Source organism: Macrobrachium nipponense, chromosome 19 (assembly GCF_015104395.2).
Source record: "Macrobrachium nipponense isolate FS-2020 chromosome 19, ASM1510439v2, whole genome shotgun sequence".
NCBI lineage: Eukaryota > Metazoa > Arthropoda > Malacostraca > Decapoda > Palaemonidae > Macrobrachium > Macrobrachium nipponense.
In genome coordinates, this window is record NC_061088.1 from 17,284,536 (window position 1) to 17,290,764 (window position 6,229).

Below are 6,229 nucleotides of genomic sequence, written 5' to 3' on the forward strand. Positions count from 1 at the left end.
ATCTAGTACATTATTTTCACAGGGCAAACAGATAGCTAGAATCAAAATAAAAATAATTCTATAACTTCATGATAGTTACTTACAAAATATATATAATATCTGACGACGCATTTCCCCCTTCACAAAAGCAGGGGAAAATCGTCACTGCTATGGATGGCAATGGTGGTCGAGGTTTCTCGTCGTTTCCCACTTCTTGGATGCTCAGCAAAATAACCCCATTGTCAAATGACAGATTAGTTATAGATATGCAATAATTAAATGATTGGGACTAAAATGTTAAAGGTCATAATCTTGGTCGTTTATATACATACCATACATAGCTACATAACAATTATTTAGGAACGACAAAGGTCTAAAATTCTGGAGTCAGGCAGCTACATCAGGTTTCTTTTATCCCAACCAGTAAAATTGGCCTTGCTTGGATAGGTATTGAATCTGGTTCGATATTCATTCATTTGATTAAACTGTAATGCCACGAAGCTCGGATGCACACAGTTGTCCCTTCATTGCGTTCAAATAAGATAATAATCGTACAAGACACAATAAATGTGGAAAAATTGAAACTCTTGCTTGAATGGAGCTAAAAAGAACATATAGATGACAGAAAAAAATGATGCAGACAAAAAAAAAACAAGGTAGGACGATAAAAAATTGTCTTTGAATGGAACCCTGGGGTTGAAGGTGGGGAGGGGGCGGAGGGAGGGTTGTTGGACAGTTATGGCCCGGGAAAGGGGTTGACACTGCTTAAAAAGTGGGAGATTCTCTCTGGACGCCACCATTCGATCTTCGTTTGTCTTCCTGATCACCCACTTATTTCGTCTCTCTCAAAGTATTCATTCACAAGCGGTTCTGTATTTCACAAATTATTTCCCTTTACATGAAATCAGTATGAACTACCACACACGATTTTGTTTTGTGTTTTGATGTGAATTTATCTTAGATGGTTGATACAGAGAACATGATGTTTTCACAGACTACATTATGAATGCGCTTGACTTTCTTTCAGAATGCAGTCAAAATTCGTAGCTGTCTGCTTGGCCTTGGTGGTCGTCGTTCTCTCCTGTTATGCAACGGCTCAGGAAGATCTCATGATAACAGAGAGACAGGTGAGTCTATCATTGCCAGGTGGTTATTAAAACAGAGGGGAAAAAATGGATCTTTTCTAGATGGTGGCCCCCAAAGGATTTTGACCTGGTATGTATCACGGCCTGTTTGGTACAAGCCCGGTGGGGATATAACCGTAAAATCACAAACAAAAGACTGTAAATATCATTAAGTTAATGACCCCCAAGAAATATTAATCCTAGATAACGAGCCCCGAACATTGCTTAGAGTCACTCTCTATGAAAGTGCAACCGCCCCCCCAAAAAAAAGTAGTTTTTGTCATTAGATTACGTAGTACAGAACGCAAACTGGAAGCCTCCAATACACTGTTACTTCTCAGTACAAAACAGAAACTTTGATTACAATTTTGGATGTGACTTTCATTGCAGGTCGTGGCAGAACTTGCTGCCCAAATCCTGCGCGTGGCCCACGGATCCTGGAAGTTCAGCAGAGGCCCACAAGAGGAATTCGGAATGATCAACTCCATCCTCTCGGGATTCCCAGAGTCATGGCTGAAGCGGGAAAGAAATAGGACGACGGACTTTTTACATTCTAATTTCTAGGTAAATAAGTATTAACTGATTATATTGCAAGCAGAAAACAATGAACGGGCCAGGGTAAAATGAAATTGTTGATACAGGGTATTCAAAGGAATGTAAGCTGATATTTTTTTTTGTCTTTTATTTGTAGGACACGATGTACTGTAATGGACCATCAGGCAAATTTGCTGCATTTACTTCTTTCCACTGTACCTTGAGAGAAACCGAGGAATCAAAAGTGACCTCAGTAAATTCGTTCTGTGATTGCTCCCTGAAAATATCTCCAGTCAGTTGTTAACAAAATTCATTGACTTCATTTATGCTGCAGTCATCAACAGACAGTTAAAAATTGATGACTGTTTTAACATATCCTTATTACAAGAGATAATGTCTCAGACGCTTCAGAACTGTAGGGCTTGCGTAAGATTTAAGAAATAAATATGGCAGCTAATGTTATTCCTTTCTTTACCCAGTTTTGTGGATACATATTCAAATTATATGCAAGATTCTATCACGTTGAGAGCATGTCTGAAAATCTGGATCGCACAGATTATGCATGCATGAATTTATGCAAATTTTCTCACTAAGTAAGATGTAGACCAATCTGATAATAGAAGCCAAAACGGTTTATTGTCTATTCTGTAAATATTGTAAAGGTAGCAATGTACTTCACCAATGAGTTGTTGGCAACCATCCCTTCAAACTGGCAATATCAAAAGTTCCTAAAAAAGGCATAAAGGCAATTGCTTTACAAGTGGAGGGGATTGCCTGTATAAATAATAATAAAAAAATATATATAATTTATTTTCACATATTATGCAACCTACGGAGAAGATGTGAAACTCAACTATGGAAATCTTTTAATGTAAGATATATTGATTAAATCTCCAAATATAACTTCCAGCCTCTTACGGGTCTGCTCCAAAGGTCCTGAAAAAAGTATAACGGAAATTAGTTGACAAGTGGAGGAGATTCCCTGTATAAACAATAGACTAAAAGAAATATTTCACATCTCATGCAACCTACGGAGCTGTGCAACTCGTCCATTGAAATCTGATTGTAAAATAAATCGATTATATCTCTAAATATGACATCCAGCCTCTTACGGGTCTGCTCCAAAAATATTTTCACGTCTCATACAACCTACGGAGATGTGCAACTCATCATGGAAATCTGACTGGTTATATCCAGCTTCTTACGGGTCAGCTTTTTAACAATGACTGTCAAACATCGTTGTTTTTCATTTGACAACATTAAATGTCGAATAACTTTTTCAGTCCAGGTTTGAAAAAATGAGATAACTGGGTGCTGCTAAAACTGAAAGGAAGCAATAGACCTGTCTCGTCAAAAGAAAACTATTGTCAGTGGGATATTGAGCCGCCTGAGAGGAGAAGGGAACTCTTCACTTGAGCTGGACAGAATTGACTCAAACTGGCATTAGGAGAGAGAGAGAGAGAGAGAGAGAGAGAGAGAGAGAGAGAGAGAGAAATTTAATCTTTTCGAAGACTGAAGAATAAAGTTTTAGTCGAGGACTCGAGAGACGTTAGATATTTGCACTATGTGTAATAAGCTACACCAGTTTTGTCTCAGCGTCATCTGCAATAAGGACTTGATACCAGGACGACCCAACTCTCAGACATGAAGCTAAAAGACTGAGACTAGGAAAAACAAAAGGAAGAGAAGTTGTGAAAAGGTTAGGAAAGAAAAGACATAAATGGGAGAGGAAGAGTTAAGTATATCTTAGTTTTTACCAAACCACTGAACTGATTAACAGCTCTCCTAGGGCTGGCCGAAGGATTGGAGATATTTTGACGTGCTAGGAAACCAAATTGGTTTACCTGGCAACGGGACCTACAGCTTATTGTGGGATCCGAACCACGCGACATCGAGAAATGAATTTCTATCACCAGAAATAAATTCCTCTGATTTCGCGTTGGCCGAGCCGAGAATCGAACTCGGACCACCAGATTGGTAGCCGAGCGCGAAGTCCACTTGTCCAACGGGAAACTGAGAAGAGGAAGAAAAGAGCTAGAACTCTGATTAGGAAAAGTACAGATGTTGATTCACCAAGTATAACAATTATTAAAATAAAAGATTGTGAAAATATTCATTGTTTGTGCTCATCAGGCCTGAATTTTAATTCATTCAATCTCTCCAATATATTCCTTCTTAATCTCACGAATGGTAATTTACTATTTTAATTATTAGTTTCCGCACAACTAGTTGAGCATTCTTGTTTTGTAGGAAATTGCAAAATGCCATACCTTTTGCAAGAAACTAATTAATAATATTTTATAACGATTTTGTTCAAAATTTTTAGTTGCATTTCTTCGAGAATTCTGTAATAATAGCCTCATTAACTCTAGGAACAGTAGAGTACAAACAATCTCTGTAGGTACTGGAGTAAAAAAATCATTATCCGGTAAGAGAGTAAATAAAGTTTACTCAGAAAGAGTAGCAACAATATCTTTCACAGTTAGCATATCCAGGTTATTTATATCTTATGTTTTTGAAGTTAATCCGTACGTAAGCACCCATGTCTCCATTAGAATTCATTTAAAAAACCATTGATGAAATTTAGACTGACACGCAAATCTCTGGGACAATTCCAGTCATCCAGGGCTTAAGGCAGTGAAGAGAGAGATGAGAGTGGTCGGATAAGGCAGTGAAAAGAGAGATGGGAGTGGTCGGATAAGGCAGAGAGAGAGAGAGAGAGAGAGAGAGAGAGAGAGAGAGAGAGAGACTGGTTAGGAAACTTCTTTATACAAGCACTTAAGTGTCTCATTGTCTCATTGTAATAGTTGTTTTGTATATGTAGTTCAAGGCTTTGAATAATTTTCGAAACTGAACCATAGCTTATATAATTGATATGGTTACCAACCTACTGCTAGACTTCAAGCAGCTAAGACAACATGGCTGACCAGTGCTTGATATGGTGTCAGGTAAGGAGATTTACCTTTAAAGTGAATAGTACTCCAATGACATATATTAACTTTATACTCACAATGTCATGTGTAACGTGTTCTCTACACATGACAGGAAGTACTGCAATGTGATGGATGTAGCTACTGGCAGCACCGAACCTGCGGAAGTGGAATCACCCGGGAGCATACAGGGCTGCTGTTAAAGAAGGTTATATTGACTGGATGTGTCACATGTGTATTCAAGGAAAACAATCAAAGTCCGGGGGAAACTTGTGTAGTTTCGGATGCAGACACAATATTTTGAGGATGCAGTGGCAATGAGTGATGTGCATAGCGAGAATCTGGATTCTTTTGAAGGTGGAATGTCAAATGTCAGTGGTGGTTCTTCAGTTGAGGATCCTACGCCAATGGAAATGTCTCCCTCGAGGGAGACAGTAACATATGAAAAGATTGAATCATCTTCACAAAGAGGAAATTCGAAACTTATTGACAGCACCGGCTACTCTTACACACTAAAAAGAAAAACTAACGTGAGTATTCATTGGCGACGTATGGTTAGAAAAAAAAAAATCTCATGCATGGCGACAGTAAAAGAAGTGGGTAACACTTTTATTAGAGGGCATGCTGAACACTGCCATCTACCTAGACCAGCTGTGCTGTAAAAAGTAAGGTGTGTACACTCGTAAAGGAAAAGGCAATGGAAGACGTCATTCGCCCTGCTTCTGATTTTGTTGACGAGGTACTTCGGGAGCAAGTAAGTCTTACCATTCCTCTTTCATGTCTACTGGCTACATTAAATCTTGCCAGGCAGAGAAATCGTAAACGGAAGGCAAATCGACCACGAGAACCGCAAGACCTCAATTTCGAAATTAACGATGCCCACATTCCTGAACACTTTTTGCAACGGGACATTACTGTCGGAGAAAGACGGCATTTGATATTTGCCACAGATGATCAGCTGAAGTTACTATATAAAGCGAAGTAGTGGTATGATGATGCTACTTTCAAAATAGTATGCAAACCATTTACACAACTGTTCAGCATCCATGCATTTGTGAAATATGATGGGCAATTGAAGCAAGTTCCCCTTTTGTTTGCGCTTATGTCAGGAAAAAGGCGCAGAGACTACAAAAAAGTTCTTGTGAAATAAGGGAGCTGATAGGTGAGCATGCCCTTAAAGTTGAAGAAGTTTTGATTGACTTTGAAGGCAGTGTATGGCGTGCTATTCCCGCACTTTTACCAAATGTTATGATCCGTGTTGTGCTTTCCACTGGGGTCAGGCTGTGTGGAGGAAAGTGCAAGAATTAGGCCTTCAAAGTTCTTACACAAACGATGTCGGCACTTATAAGTTTTTAAGGCAGTTGTTGTCGCTCCCATATATGCCACAGGAACATAGAAGAGCATCAGAACAAATAATGATGTTGAGGGATGGCATAACAGAATAAACTTAAAGGCAAGGAAAGGAAGCTTAAATTTTTATTTACTTTTAAAGCTCCTACATGATGAGGCAAAGATAGTTAATTTACATGTGCGGCTGCAGTCAGAAGGGAAGGTTTTGAGAAAACAGCAACATAAGTATAATAATGTTACATTTATTGATCTCCTCGTCTACCCAGCATTTAGTTAAATATTTTGATTGCTAGAAAAGCAGCCATTTACTCT

At 38.7% G+C, this 6,229-nt stretch overlaps 1 long non-coding RNA gene across 1 annotated transcript; it reads left to right on the top strand.

The window, feature by feature from the left end:
- Positions 1–774: 774 nt before the first annotated feature.
- On the top strand, positions 775–1,576 carry LOC135214297 (uncharacterized). Its single transcript, XR_010314319.1, has 3 exons — positions 775–829; positions 1,007–1,106; positions 1,494–1,576. It is a non-coding gene; the product is annotated as an uncharacterized LOC135214297 (long non-coding RNA).
- The last annotated feature ends 4,653 nt before the right edge of the window (positions 1,577–6,229 follow it).